The sequence below is a fragment of the Salarias fasciatus genome, chromosome 19 (assembly GCF_902148845.1).
Source record: "Salarias fasciatus chromosome 19, fSalaFa1.1, whole genome shotgun sequence".
NCBI classification, from domain to species: Eukaryota; Metazoa; Chordata; class Actinopteri; order Blenniiformes; family Blenniidae; genus Salarias; species Salarias fasciatus.
In genome coordinates, this window is record NC_043763.1 from 1,016,253 (window position 1) to 1,032,386 (window position 16,134).

Genomic DNA, 16,134 nt, shown 5'->3' on the forward strand with positions numbered 1-16,134 from the left:
CTCTCTCTCTCTCCCTCTCTCTCTCTCTCTCCCCTCTCTCTCTCTCTCTCTCCTCTCTCTCTCTCCCTCTCTCTCTCCCTCTCTCTCCTCTCCTCTCTCTCTCTCTCCCTCCTCTCTCTCTCTCCCCCTCTCTCTCTCTCTCTCTCTCTCTCTCTCTCTCTCTCTCATCCTGCAGAGCTGTGCCCTCCAGAGTTTTTAGCAGCAGGGACCGACCGGTTTTAAACAACATGATGTTTTGTCAGACCAGCAGGACGGTAACAGAAACGCCTTAGAGAGGGCTCAGCGCAGAAAAGATGGCGGAAAGGAAGCTTGGTTCAACATAATACTCAATGCCGACTAACGCAAATCTCAAATTACACTTTATAAAACAAAGTATTTATTCTCTCTTTGCGTCCCGGTACCAAATGATCCCTGCTGTGGTCCGGGCCTGGCCACGCCCCCTCTGCTGTCCTTCGTCTCCTCTTCACCTCCTTCCACTGAACACACACTGGTCCGTGTTCAGATGGTCAGATGGTCCGATAGTCCGATGGTTTATGAGGATTTCCATTAATTCTTATAACATATTGAGATCGTTTGTCTCCGAGTCTGACTTGCATGGTGAATCCTAATCAGGCCAGAAAATACAACATTTAAGTTTGATTTTTCTTCAGATTTCAATACACCATTCTCAATTTGCTGCCCAGCTGCATGTAGAAGTGAAGTCCTTAGACCAGAAAAACGAGTAAATACGAGTAAAAGTAAAATGTGGATCACTTTGCTTGAGAGGGGCTCCAGGTTAAAGGTCAGGTCAGAATGTGTGTGAATCCTCTGGGCTCCAGGCTGTATGGAGGTAAAGTCACGCAGAAAGGTATTACTCTTTTAAAATCCTTTACTGGGGAAAGAGCAATAACTAAATGAAGTGATTTATTGTTTTCGATCTGTGTTTTTTCTGAGAATGTGTGTTTTATGTCCACTTCTGAAAGGACTGGATCGTGTTCCTGGCTCTGCACAGCGATGGCTGCTCAGCTGCTGTACTTCGTTTCATCCGGGCTGCCAGAGCTTCTGGCTGCCGCTCCTCACTCCTGCAGGCAGGACGCCGTCCAGGACGCAAAACCATTACTGCAATTTGCTGAGCGGCCTGTAGATCCTGCCTGAGCTGGGCGCCAGCATGTAGTCTTTATGAAAGAGAAGCTATAAACTCTACATGAGTGAGCGGCTGAGAGATGTTCATGATGCAGAATCGTGTTTCCGGATGGAGACGCTTCTCCTGAACGGCTGCTCGGCCAAACTCTGACTGACTGCAAGGAAATCACAGCGTTCTACACCACTGGAGAGTTTATCACGTCTCTGGGGCGAGCAGGCTCCTCAGAGCTGAGTGGGACGCACACACACACACACACACACACACACACACACACTGGGAGTTTCTCTGGAGATCCTTCACAGGTTTGAAAGTGAGGAGTGAACCGCAGAGAAAACTGGAAACGGATTGTTGAAAACATTTCAGCCTCTGTGAGGAAACAGATCCTCAAACAGAGGATTTTAACCTGGAACCACGTCGGGAGTCTCTGTGTGTGAGATGAAATAAATCATCTGCACAGGAGATGCTTTGGAGAACTGACAGAGAGAACATATTTGGTTCACAAACCAGTTCTGTTTCTTTAATTTCCACGAAAGTCAAAACTCTTGAAGTGCTGGAAGAATTCAGTGTGACCTTCAGGGGCTGTAAGACCTGCTGGTTGTTTGAGTGGATGGAATAAGCGCTCTGGCCGTACGACCGCATCGTCAAGGGCGGAGCCACAGCAGGAAACCACCATCAGCTTAGAAACGGAATGTTGCATTTGGGACATTTCTGCCAAGTGTGTTCATGTAAATACTGAACAAGATGGACCAGAGACAGAGCCCTGGGGCACACCAGAAAACACATGAACAGTGTAGAAGTTCTACCTTCAGCATGAACTCTGCGTTCTGTCGGAGGAGTGATTAGCAAACCGGACAGCTGCTTGATTTGACAGAACAATGGCAACAACTGGCAGGAGGCAGGACGGTTGAGGAGAGACCCTGGGTTCTGGGTTCTGGGTTCTGGGTTCTGGGTTCTCTCTGCTGCTGACTCTGGACCTCCTGAATGGAGTGTTTGTCACCGAGGGAGGAGAACCTTTCAATGAAGAGCTCCCCTGGGTCTGTACATCCCTGGGCGTTCTGTTCAGTCCCAGCTGCACTCATATAGGTGGTGAAAAGCTTCTTCAGTTCAAGGCCAGTGGGTTGACTTTGAGGAGCCTTACTGCAGCAATGACTCAGCGGTCACTTCTGCCCCCATCAATACGGGAAGCGCGTAAACTATGCGCAAACTATGCGTGAATGTGTCGTGAATGTGTCGTGAATGTGTCGTGAATGCGTCGTGAATGCTTCGTGCCAGTTCGCGACACTGACGGGCGCATTCGTGAACTAGTCATGAACGGTGCGGGAGCCTGCCGGCTCGTGACTCCAGATTGGCCCGCCTTGCCACGACAACATTGTGGCAAAAAGTCGTGTAAAGAAACAATGGCGCTGTTTTTCCACACCTTATGGTGCAGTACCACCGCCTCACCTCACGATGGCACTCATGAGGCCCGCTCCAAACACGGAAGAGGGGCCCAGATCATGCAAAACAATTGGTCCAGATGGAGGGCGGGAGGCGGAAAAGAGCCCCACCGAGGTGGAAGTCGCCAGAATCCTGGTAGTTTAGTCCCGAGCAGAGGCGGATCCACCGCCTCTCACTGACGGAGGAGCAGGAGGTCCAGACTGCTGGACCGCCCCCCTCCCCTCCCTCAGCGGGGAACCCCCTCCTCTCAGCATCCACCAATCGTCCCCGCCTCGCCTCACGGTGAGAGGCGGAGAGAGAATCTACACTGTAAACACAAACATTCACATTACTCAGAAGTATTGTGCTGAACTAACTCACTTTTTGGCAACTTGTTATAAACACTCATTTTGAACAAGTTGTTAGTAATTCTTGATGAAGAAAATAATTTACTCAATTGTCTTGAGTTTACATGTTTTGAACAAATTAAGTATTTAGAACTTGCAAATTTTTCTGGCTGTGAAATGCTGTATGTTCCATTCAAACTTTACATTTCTTGCTTTTTTCCTGTTACTACAAAAACATTTATTGCATACAATAACCCATATATCCTTGTTTGCGTAACAGTTTTGATAAAAATCAAATTAAATGTTATACATTTTATAATATTTCTTTAAAGTAGTGCAGCTTATTGTAAATAAAACACATCTTCAAATACTAGTTTTATTACATGGAAACTCTGGCATTCTTCACTTTTTTCTTTCCTTTTGGCAATTTAAACATTTCCATTGCTTCTTTGAAGATTTTCTTCATCAACCTCTGATTATTGGAACATGCACACATCACTCCACCAGTGTTCAGCACTGCTTTCGCGCGGGGTGTAACATCGGCTAGCTTTCGGTTCAACGCATGCGCATATCACTCCGCCTGTCTCGAACTTCCTGCTTCGTGAACGGACACGCCGAGCCTCGTGTGCAGCTGGAGAACGTCTCCACAGCGGTGCTCCTCGTCGGATTAGCCGGGATTCTCTTTATTTCTGCAGTTTTTCGGTAAGTAAGAAATATTCTCAAATTTTTGTGTGGGCTTGTGGTGTAGCATTCAACAGGCAGGCTTTCTGAGCGTACTTAGCTTAGCTTCATCGTCACATTAGCTACCACACATCAAGTTATTTTTGCAACCTCACTTCCAAAAGCACCCTGCGAAGTGTTTTCAGGACGGCAGGCACTTGGTAGAGTGCAGGCTGAAAAGAAATGAGCCATGATGTGATGTGAAGTTTGATTTCGGCTAACAGTGGTTAAGACTGCCATAAGAGCGATACAAACACTTTTGGTCATTGAATCACTTATTTGTTGTTAGTCCTTCACTTTTTTTCCACCACCTCAGGATGTGAATTCCTCATACAGTTAAAATCACCCCGCTAAAATAGTCCCCAACCCGCCAACACAGCCACCAAAACAGGCGCGCAGACAAGCGTGCACTGCTGGTGTCTGTGTGGGTGAAACTACTGCATAGTTCTATATTGAAAGTCGTTTCTAAAATATTTTTCTGCAGTTGTACGTGTGGTAATATAAATGGTTAAACATATAAATAATTTTGGGGAAATTTCAGTTTTGTATGCAACTGGAAAATATCTGGCGCCAATTCATTTGTTTATTATATCATTGAATAACAGTTGTGAGGGATAGAAACATTAACCTATCCTAAAAAGGTGTCGTTTTTAACGGGTGAGCCTTGTGCTGGTCCTGTTTGGCTGGTCAGAGTAAAACCAAGGTTGCCTTGTCGTGTTTTACTTGAAATAATTGTGTTTTTTTGATCTTTTTGTTCTTCCTTTCATCATCTTGGCAGAAGCTGATGCTCAGTTGGCCTGTCAAAATTCCAGTAATAAAAGGTATTTTCATTTCACATCAACACACAGTCATTAATATCTCAGCACTTACTAAACTACATCTATCTGTTTCAATGCATCTCTCTCTCTCTCTCTCTCTCTCTCTCTCTCTCATATGGTACTTAAATCTCAAAGAGGCAAACTATATGGGGATGCACAATATTGGGTTTTTCAGTTAAAGATCTAAAAAACATTTTAATCAATATTCATACTGAAACATTTTTTCATACACATTTCTTTATAAAGGGGGAGAAGTTTCTTCTGCACCAGCCGGCTGCAGTGGACATGCTGGAAAGATGGCCAGCGCTTTTCACAGAGCGGCAGGTATTACTTTCCTGGATATCTATATTTTTTTCTCAAACTTCAGACTTTTTTTCTCAGAATTCTGAGAATAAGTCTAAATTCTGAGTAGTAGTAGTAGTAGTCAGAATTCTACAGAACAGGATTTTGGCCAAAGTAAAAGAACTGCTGTTGGAATGAGATTTAAGCCGGAGTTCTGAGGACAAAGTTGAATTCTTACTTTTTACTCAAATGGAATTATATGGAATGTGAGTGCAGAAGATAAAATTAGGTCCAAAATGGCTAAAATAAGGTTTGGCTTTATTTTATTTCATTTTTCAAAATTGTTAAAACTTTTTTTGACACCTTAACTGTTTTTAAAACAGTGGTGCTTATCCTCTCATAAAATTCTTTTTTCTCTAAGTTATGTCCTTTTTCACAGAATTCTGAGATTAAAGTCAGAATTCTACTGAAGGGGATGAGGGCCAGTGGGACGGCCCTTACAGTTTTCAGTTTGCAGCAGTAGCGGGCCGCAGGTGGTGGGAGAGCTTGTTTTGTCCGTCCACACCGCCAGCGGCGGGCGGTGCGGTGTTAATTCACTTCAGCATTGACGGGAGCGCTCGTTTCCACACCCGCGCATTCAAGGCGCATTCCAAACATCACAACAGGTAGGCCACGATTATTTTTAATAAACTGGTTTCTTCAACACCGCCCGACTGGAATGCGCGGGTATGGAAACGAGCGCTTCCGCCAATGCGGAAGTGAATTAACGCCGCACCGCCCGCCGCTGACGGTGTAGGCGAACGAAACAAGCGCTCCCGCCCTCCACCAGCCGCTACTGGTTTGCAGCACTAGTTTTATTTCCTTTTGATGTCTTCTTAGTTCACTGACTGGCCTTCTTCCTCCCCCACCCCTAATCCCCCCCCCCCCCCCCCCCTTGTTTCCTGCAGGTGTTTGCAGACTTCATGAGAGTTGCCAGTAAGAATCTCGAAGTACAGTTCTCTGAGGCTTTGGACCAGGACACTCCTCGCTTTATTGAACTCTTCAAGTGGAAAAAAGGAGCCATTGGGAGAAGACTGACGGATTTAATGCAGGCCACAAACTTGACGGTAAGTTTTGTTTTTTTCTCAGTCTAAGTCCCATGTTAAAGCCATGTGTGGAGGTCCTCAGCTGCCGAGTAATGATTGATCTCTTTGTCAAAGCTGCAAGATGTGACTGTGCAGCGCTCCGTCGTGCTCCAAGGGATTCCCAGTGCAGTCGGTGATAATCCCAGTGAAGACATGCTATGTAAGTATTTTTATCAAATAACTTACAGTGTTGCAGTTTCAGAATGTGATATTTACTGAAAATTATAAGTTAATCTTCTTGAATGCCATAGGAATACAAAGAGGTGGAAAGAAGTATACAGGACAGAGGCAGAGGGATAGAAATAGGGAGGAGTGTACGGGAGAGAGGGATGAGTCGTCACGGTCAGAGCTTTTTCCGTGGTGCTCACTGTGAGGTGCAGCGCTCTCCATGTTGCTGATCTGGTCATTACCCTGGTTCTAGTTTTGAACGACTTCAGGTCCTGATTATTCCTTAAATCACATCTAATACACATGTTTTTCCACAGGACACTGGCATCTGTGACAGTTGGTGTTGTGACTGTTGTCAGTCAAGATGAGGTTCCACTGGATCACGGCTCAACTCACCTGCAGCCAATGTCAACCGCCATTGTCCTTGAGGGACGCACTGTCATGGAGGACATTAAGGACTTACCCCAGGCAGTTTGCCTCGTCTTTGGTCTGACTTATGCACTGCATTGGAACTACCCAAAATACATGACAACCACACTCAGCTTTATAAAAAAAGTGATGCTTGGGTTTGGCTCCAAGACACTATCTCCAAAGCTTCTCACACTGAAAAACTATCTTCATTGCTAAGTCAGAGTCATCCTGTTTGGTTGGGAAACTGATTGAAATCGTTCACTTAACTTGTACATTTATATAATGTTGTAATTTGTCTGTTGTTAGCTTGATTTTCACCTTGAGTTTCACCTCCCTTTTTTCTATTCTATGTTTCATGTGTACAAAACTTGACTGTTAATCTGTAGTTACATTAATATTTTTTGGTGTTTGATCAAGGTTTTGCTATTGTGCACTTTGGAAACTGAAGGTCACTGACCTGTCCAGCAGCGACCCTATGTTATCACATTTTTATTAGAAATAAATGTTTCATGGCAGCTGCAATTATTGAAGTCTGTTCTCATTAACGTGTTTTAAGTGTGTTTGCAGATGTGGATAATGTTTTGAAGTCTTGAATGTTCCTTAGATTTTTACTGCATGACATTCAAATAAGACAGACTACAAAGTGAGCTTGGTATTGAACACTCAAAGTAATTAATTCAAAGTTAGTACTGCAGACTTAAAACTAATAAGTTAGCAGTATGATTATTTACTCAAAGTAATGAATTCAAAATTAGCATTGCAGACTTAAAACAAACAAGTTAGCATTAGGATTAGATACTCAAAATTATTAAGTTAGTGGTAGTACTGTGCACTCAATATTAACAACTTGTTTACACATAAGAAATTCAAGTTAAGTTTACTTAATATTTCTAAGGCAACGAGTTTCCATATTTTTTTTAAGTAAACTGAACTTGTTGTTTCTTACAGTGTATACACACACACACACACACACACACACACACACACACACACACACACACACACACACACACACACACACACGTAACCACACAGCCCCACCTAAGGGTGGCGCCTGGAACGGGATTAAACTCCTCCTCTCTCCTGCATCTCCTTCCGAAGACACACACACACGTTCTGTCACACGGAGACAGAAACCAACACACACACTGATGTTTGCATGTTTTGGGTCTGTTCAGATCTGTTCGTAGATGTGCTGATTAGGAATAGACACTGTTAATAAACGCTCACTGAACTGGACGATTCATTGTGGTTCTCGGCTGTGTTTTGATGACAAGTCTCCGGTTGTGACAGTCTGAGCTCGACTTCACGCTCCTCCGATAATTTAACAGTTGTTTATCCCAAGATTAACAAACACTTTGAATTAACTTTCTCCTTTTGAGACTGAGCGTTGGTAATGGTCCTCTTCGAAGTGGTGCCCTGGAATTATTAATTAAATAAACCACAGGTTCATTTAATGCATAATTCACAACTTCTCTCAAGTCATTTTCTGTAATTTACACGTTTCCAGTAATTGGTCATTTGTGGCATTATTGATTAATTAATAACACCTGGTTAATCAATGATTTAATGGTTAAATCGCTCCCTGGTCTACTCCAATCCCAAATAGCTGATTATCTGACATTGATAATGAATAAATAACAGTTTATTCTCATTAATCATTGACTTTGGGAAAAATTACTTTGTGCTTCACATTAAACAGTTTATTACATGGAAATGTTAATGACCAGTACTTATTCATTGGTAAATGACAATTTACTCAAATTCAGTGGTGGGCCGTCAGGGCCTGCAAGGCCTTCTCTGCTGGCCTAAAAGGTATCTGAATTACAGACTGATGTAAATTATATTTTGTCCATGAATACTTAATAAATGATTCCAAACGGTATGTTCCAGTTCCTTTCATAGTTTTCCCGTGGTCGCGCTGCTTCCAGACATGTTTTTTTCATATTAAATCATTTAACCAATCAGATTTCAGGCATCATCTGTTGCTAGGGTCAAAGAAATCTGCCTGAGGCCTTCACTGTCCTTCTGATAGCCCAGTAAAGTAAAGTGAAGCGTCAAACAGACAGTTGCTTCAACCAATCAGATTTCGAGTTGGCAACTCAGCGCCTTCTAGCTTCTAACAACAGCAGATCCAGGCCCTCTGATCTACATTCACCAAGAGATACAGTAGGGGGCGCTATGCACCTAAGTTGTTGGTCGCCTACCGCAATTATTCCAAAGAAGAAGAAGAAGAAGAAGAAGAAGACCTGAAGAGAAATAAAACTTACTCCAGAAATCCCACAGGGCAGCTGGACTTTCAGCCCTGGCTTTATGGAACTGAAACTCACGGATAATCTATATGACAGAGCAGTTGAACTCTTTTTGAGGAAGGAAAGGAGGATGGATTTTGTTTTCAAATAATCGGGATTTTGGTGAGTAAAATGTTCCTCTTTTCCTAAATAATATTGCTGTTTTATTAAGTTGTTGTTTGTATGTGCACAGATGTAGTAGGAGACTTGTGCACTTCAGCAAAGATATTTATTCTGGCTGCACAAGTATCTATCTGCTGTGCAACAACTCTTTATGTGCATATCTGCATAATAAGATATTTTTATAGACATAAAATAGTTATTGAGAGGTGGATTGGTTCAGGCGGATCTGTTCTGAAGGCCTTAGTGTGAAATGCACGGTCCGCCACTGCTCAAATTAGTAAGTAAATAAATTACTTAAAGTAATCAGTTACTCCCAGTAATCCATACTTTAGTAATTTAATACGAACTACCAAACGTAAAGCCTGACACAGTGGATTCACAAAACGAGCTTCTCTCTCCATCAGCTGTCAAACCCTGTGTGTGTGTGTGTGTGTGTGTGTGTGTGTGTGTGTGTGTGTGTGTGGAGCTCTCGTTCTGATGGTGGTAGTTAGTTTTATTGTGAAGCAGCAGGCAGTCGGAGCCCAGAGGAGACGACTTTGAGCCATTTGTGAGTTTAAAGCAGAGAAACTTTGACGTTTAGACTTCAGATCTGGGAGAAGTGGGAAAGGTCCAAATGAAGACGGAAGTAACTTTCTGTCCGTCAAAACAATGAGACGCTTTAAAAAGTTCAGAGTGGAGCAGGAAAAAAGCAAACCTGGAGCTGTGAAGCCTTCTGCTGCTGTGAGCTACTGGAAGGACGCTGCTGCTGGTTCAGTCTGACAGGAGCTCCTCTACGGAAGATGGGTTTGATTTGAGATATGTCCATTGATTAATTATCTTAGTTGTGATTAATCAAAGAATTTCCAGTTAATTGTGTTTTGAACTCCATGTTTTAGCTTCGGTTGGTTTGCAGTTTTGTCTGACCAACTGGATGAAAGGTCGCGAAGAATTCACAGACTTTGGATGAATTCAGATGAGCTGCTGAAATTCCAGCATCACAACTTCCTGTTGTCTGGATTCCTGATCAGAGTCTGAATTACATGAACACATGGAAACTATTTCCTGTTTGGGTGTTCATACAAAATAAAGTTCCATACAAAGCAACTTAATTGTCCACATCAAACACAGATTTCAAAATATAATTGCTTCCATTTCTTCTGTATTTCTGCACATTTTTTTTCGCCATCCTTCATTCCGGCTGTTTTAAATCACTCCATCTTCGTTTGGGAATGAGGCCAGTTTGAGTGTTTTCTACCATGTTCACTAACATCACCCTTCAGGGGTTCAGCCTTAATCTGTATGGAGGAGCGGTGTCAAACTGCTGGCCTGTGGGCCGTTTCTGGCCTGAACCCCTCCTTGAGAAGGTGGTCTGCAACCAGCTGTCTTCCTACCTTGACCAACATAATTTCTTTGACAAATTCTAATCTGGCTTCCGTAAGCACCACTCCACGGAAACAGCCCTTCTGAAAGTATCCAGTGACATTGTGATGTCTGCAGATTCGGGTAAATGCACCGTGCTAGTTCTCCTGGATCTGTCCTCAGCCTTTGACTCTGTTGACCATCAGGTCCTGATAAGTCGGCTGAGGGACCATGTGGGACTGTCGGGGTCGGTTCTCCAGTGGTTTACTTCATATTTGTCTGGACGTAGTTTTTGTGTGTCAACAAACCAGATAAAATCAGATAAATCAGATAAAATCAGCCCTGTGCACCAACACTGCACAATGCGCTGGACACACTCCGCTGGCAGTCCTGCTTTACGAAAATAGAGCCCGATCTGTGTCCTGTGTGAACGACGGCATCTAGCGAGGAAGACGTAATACCCAGACAGCCGCACAGGGACTGTCTGCCGCCGTGTGGACAGCCGCTCACCGGCTGTACAACAATCCCACCGCCGTGCAAGCTCTCATCACAATAGAAACATCTGGACTCAGCTGCAATTTCACCAAAACCACAAGTGCCCTGTGGACGACCCAGCAGTGGACTGAGCGTAGACTAGGGCTGAACGATATGGGCAAAATTTCATATCTCGATATCCATGCCAGATATCTCGATATCGATACGATATATTACAATGGATTCAGTGAAAGTTAAGCATTTTTCAGAAAAATAAAAACATACAGGGCATGAAATTCGTCAAAATTTTAACAGGCCCTCCAAATTTTTTCAGCAGGTCCTCAGAAAATTTTAACAGGTCTTCACAAGTTTTAACAGGTCCTTAGTTTTCAGTTTTGTAAAATGCTGATCAAAAACAGGATCCAACAATATTTTTTTAATTAACTGTTGTATTTTGTTGTGCTTGTTTAGTTCTGTTTATATATATTTGCTGCACTGTGTCTGGGATGGTAGATCCTCTTATGCTGTATGGCCCACCCCAAGTTGCAAATTTATAAAATGATTTTTATTTATTTTGTTGCAGGTATGCATGTTGCTAATTGCTGATTGAAGCATCCCAGCTTTGACAAGTTCCTTTGGTGGTGGCGGCACATTAACCCTAGAATCCAAACCAGCACAAACCACATTTCATATAATGTAGTTGCTCCCAATTGAAACAAAGTATTTTAGCTGAGATCCTGCTGATGGCTGTAAATGTTAGTGTAGATTCTGATTCTATTCAGTTCTTAATCTGACCAGGTTTTGTCTCTGTATGTATCAGACCCTAGAGGACCTCTCTCACTGATGTTCATTGATGTTGTTCTGCAGCTGTGATTGCCTCATTCAGGAGTGGAGAACTGTAGTATCGCAGTAAATCATTAACTGTTTTGGCAGATTTGCATATTTACAGTTACTACTGTTTACACCCATTGCTGTCATTGTGTTCTGAAGTATTTGATGTTTGGAGTTCACAGCAGCGCCTGAATCCAGCAGTACCTCCTTCAATCCAGCAGAGGGCGCATTGTGGTTGTTAGACCCATAGTGCAGCGTGAAGCACAGAGAAGAAGAATGCAAAAATGGAATCCCAGAGTTACGAGGCGTGTTGGTTCTGATTGATTCATTAAAAGAGAAGCAACGCAATTTCATGATTAAAAAAAAGCCAACAGGCGGTAAGGAACTACTTATATGGCACCTAAACCGGCGGAGATTTGATCTCAATTGGTCCCCGCCGCCATTTTATAGGGAATTTCGCGCCCTGATAATACAAAAGGATGTAAAAAAAAATGCATTTTTTTTTGAATGAGAACTCACTGCCACTACCACCAAATTCGTTTGTGCAGATTCTGCAGCCGCCCTCTCTTCAGCTCTCATGTTGTTGTTTTGCTCACTCTCCGCTGCCTGTAGCACATGTGAGTGTGCGTCTCCGTCTCCCTCCTGCCTCCCTCTGATGTTTCTCATTGGCTGCCATCAGCTGTCAAGCAGTAAACGAGGTTTGTGGTTGGCTGGCCTGACCTGTGCACGGGCGAGCTGACATGCAGGGCAAGCAGGGGAAATCTTGATATCGTCGATTTTGAGAAACTAATGTCCTGAATGTTCATATCCCGATATCGATATGATAACGTTCAGCCCTAGCGTAGACACTGTCCACACGGCGAGGAGGGCCTTTAACGATTCCTTCAAGGTGAAGTCTGGAGACGTCGGGTCGCGGACGACACTGACGGTGGACCACAATGCACCGCGGCAGGCTTCTACTGCCGAGGTGATTCATTTTTGTCTTTACCATGACAGCCATAACAGAGACCGTCCAGGACCAAGACCCACCAAGTCCAATACACTCCAGGACAGAGATCCTCCAGAACAGAGACCCTCCAAGACCAAGACCCTCCAAGACTAAGACCCACCAAGACCAAGACCCTCTAGGACAGAGATCCTCAGAACAGAGACCCACCAAGTCCAATACCCTCCAGGACAGAGATCTTCCTAGACCAAGACCCTCCAGGAGAGAGATCCTCCAGAGCAGAGACCCATCAAGACAGAGACCCTCCAGGACAGGGCCGAGACCATCCAAGATGTGGACCGTCTGGGACAGAAATTGTCCATAGGACACTGGAAATCCTTGCAGTAGCAGATGTAACTTCAGCTAAACTCTCGGGGTGAACCAGTCTTTGGACAGACTCTTCAGCCAGTGGGTCACAGCAGAGCGAGATCTAAACCAGAATTAAGAGTAAATCCAGCATCACCGTGAAGGCGTCAGGTATTCCAACTGAGTTTTGAACTTTTTGAAACAAAACTCTTTGTCGAACGTTCTCATGTGAAGTAAAGCTGCTGGAATCATTTCATATCAGCAAAGTTCATCATCAGACTTTAAATAAACTCTGAACAGTTTGCTGGACTGAAAGGACTGGTCTCTATCCTGGTCCATGTTCTGGTCCCTGTCCTGGTCCCTGTCCTGGTCTCATCCTACTACAGAGACTAGAATATATTATTGGGATTAAAGGTTCAGCATTAAACTGGTTCCATCATATTTAGCAGACAGGTTCCACTTGGTTCATGTTAACGATGATTCTTCAGCTCAGATCAAAGTTAAACATGGAGTTCCACAGGGTTCTGTTCTAGGACCTATACTCTTCACACTCACCATGCTTCCTTTAGGAACATCATCAGGAAACACTCCATTAACCTCCAGTTAGGTCAATGTAGTAACGGATCACCCTAAATTGGCCTGAGGTGTAAAAGTGAGTGTCCATGGTAGTCTGTCCCCTTGTGTCAGTCCAGGGTCCAGGGTGGACTCCGCCCTCGCCCAAAGCTGGGACTGGCTCCAGACAGCTTTTCATGGGAGCAGCAGAGAGACAGTCTGACCTGAAGATGTGTGCAGAGGACAGACTGAGGGTCAAACGTAGCATTGAACACTCTCTAGTGTTTCCTGACCTGTCTACAACTGTGGACCAACGTCTGGTTCCACTGTCTGGAGGCTGGTTGGACTCTCTCTGTTGTTCACCTGGACTCCAGGACCACATCCCCAGTCCGGCCAATCAAACAGCCTGCAGGACCTGTCTCCACACAGTGGACGCTTCCACTGAAAGACTCGCTTCATCAAACTGACGTCTTGATTCCAGAGACGACGACAAACAGCCTGCAGATCGAAGAGTGAGAGCTCCATGCTGCAGAGCGTCTGGAAGCCTCTGCACACAACACCGCTGAACACAAAAGAATAGAATAGAATGAAATAGAACAGAATAGAAGCTCACACTTCGTTAGTGTTGCTCCACTCACATTATTCAAAGAATATTAAGACAGTAACTATCTGTCAAATAAAAAGAAACATGTTTCTGTTATTGTTTGATTTCTTTCACTGCTGAAAGAAATGTTGAATCTATTAACTTATATTCATGCTTCCCCCTCCTCCTCCTCCTCCTTCCTCCTCCTCCTAACAAGATGTTTTGATGTGCGGATTTCATTTGCTGGAGTGTGAAAGGTCTCTGGGAGAGAAGTGAGGCAGCGGTGCTGAAGCAGTGGGATGCTGTCTGTCTAACGATGTGATGTGTCCACACGTCTCTGCTCCTCGGTCCAGCAGCCTCATATGTCCTTTCTGCATTAATTATTAAAGCAGACTTCTACACTTAGTGTAATGAGCTACAAATGAGCCGCTCTGCGATGTGCTACCTCATGGCTCAGAGGAGCAGGACAGCGCCTCCTGCAGGCGGGACAGAACCACACATCTACACAATGATACCGTCCAGATTCACTGCTTCTGCTTTTTAATTCAGAGCTGAGCAGAGCGGAGTTCACCAGCAGAGGCGCGTGCGTGCGTGCGTGCGTACGTGCGTGCGTGTGTGTGTGTGTGTGTGTGTGTGTGTGTGTGTGTGCGTGTGTGTGTGTGTGTGTGTGTGTGTGTGTGTGTGCGTGCGTGCGTGCGTGCGTGTGTGTGTGCGCGCGTGTGTGTGTGCGCGCGTGTGTGCGTGCGTGCGTGTGTGTGTGTGTGTGTGTGTGTGTGTGTGTGTGTGTGTGTGTGCGTGTGTGTGTGTGTGTGTGTGTGTGTGTGTGTGTGTGTGTGTGTGTGTGTGTGTGTGTGTGTGTGTGTTCTCTCCACTCTGAATGAAGACAGTTTCAGCCTCCGCTCAGAGCTGCTCATCGTGGACATGGTGTCCACGGGGACGGGTCCGGGGACAGGGTCCTGCCCGCTCCGGGTCCGGTGGACTCGGCCTCTGAGTCCATCTGACTCCTGACCTCTGTTTGCACTTCGTTCTCGGTGTAACGGAGTTCGATTCTCGGGGTAACGGATGGGTCACACACCGACACGTTGATACGTGAAGGAAAAGGTGTACGAGTGTGCGTGTGTGCGCGTGTGTGTGGTGTTTCAGTGGATGAGCCAAGCCCTCCGATAATCCCCGGAATCCGGGGTTTAGACTCCACACCGCCTCCAGGTTCCACCCGAACCCTCCGGTCCAAAAGACTTTAACGTGCGGGATCGTCTGCTTCACGCGCTCTGTCGGTCCGTGCGGGGCTTGGCGCGGGACCTGTTTCCGCCTCGTGCCTGTCGCGCCTCACGGGAAAGCTTTAATCCGGGGAGCACGTCGGGACCTGAATCCGGTCTGTTCCGGTGATTCAGGGACCCGGCCGGACCTCCCGGGACAGACCGGACCTCACGGAGCCAGCGCGCGGCCCGTGCGCCCCGGCTCCGGTGCGTAACGGCACTAAAGCAGACCGACCGGTGGAGCTGCGGAATGAACGGCGTCGGTAACTCACCGGCTGGAGAGCGAGGTGCAGCGCTGCTGGGGGATGAACCGGAGTGACCGGAGCCGGGGGGTCCTCCCGGAGACGGCCCGCTTTACGCACGTGCAGCTCGACCGAGCGGAATATGGACAGTTCAGAGTCCGGGACGAGCTGCAGGGACTCCGTCCTGAGGGACAGGAAGCCGGGGCTCCCGGTCCCAAACACACTGAATTCACTCCCGGTACGAGAGAAAAGCGGAAAAAAGTGTTGTAGAAACGACGGAGCGCGATCTGACGGCAGGACGCAGCAGCACCGGAGGCTGCGGACCGTCTGAAGCTGCATCCCAACCGGGGGAGGAACCGGAGGAGGAACCGGGGGAGGAACCGGAGGAGGAACCAGAGGAGGAACCAGAGGAGGAACCAGCAGCTGGAAGGAGAGAACCCTCCATTCCCCCTAATACACACACACACACACACACACACGCTCAGTCTTGTATTTCTATCCTTGTGGGGACCGTCCATTGACTCCCATTCATGTCTAGCTCCTAACCCTGACCCTTACCCTAACCCTAACCCACACCACAACAAAGCCTAACCCTAAAGAAATGTTTTTGCACTTTTACTTTTTTCAGTAACAACAACATGGTCAAGAAAACACTGTTTCTCCTACTTAGGACCGGAAAAAGGTCCCCACAAGGCACGTCGTTCCACGTTTTGCTATCCTTGTGGGGACATTTGGCCCCGACAA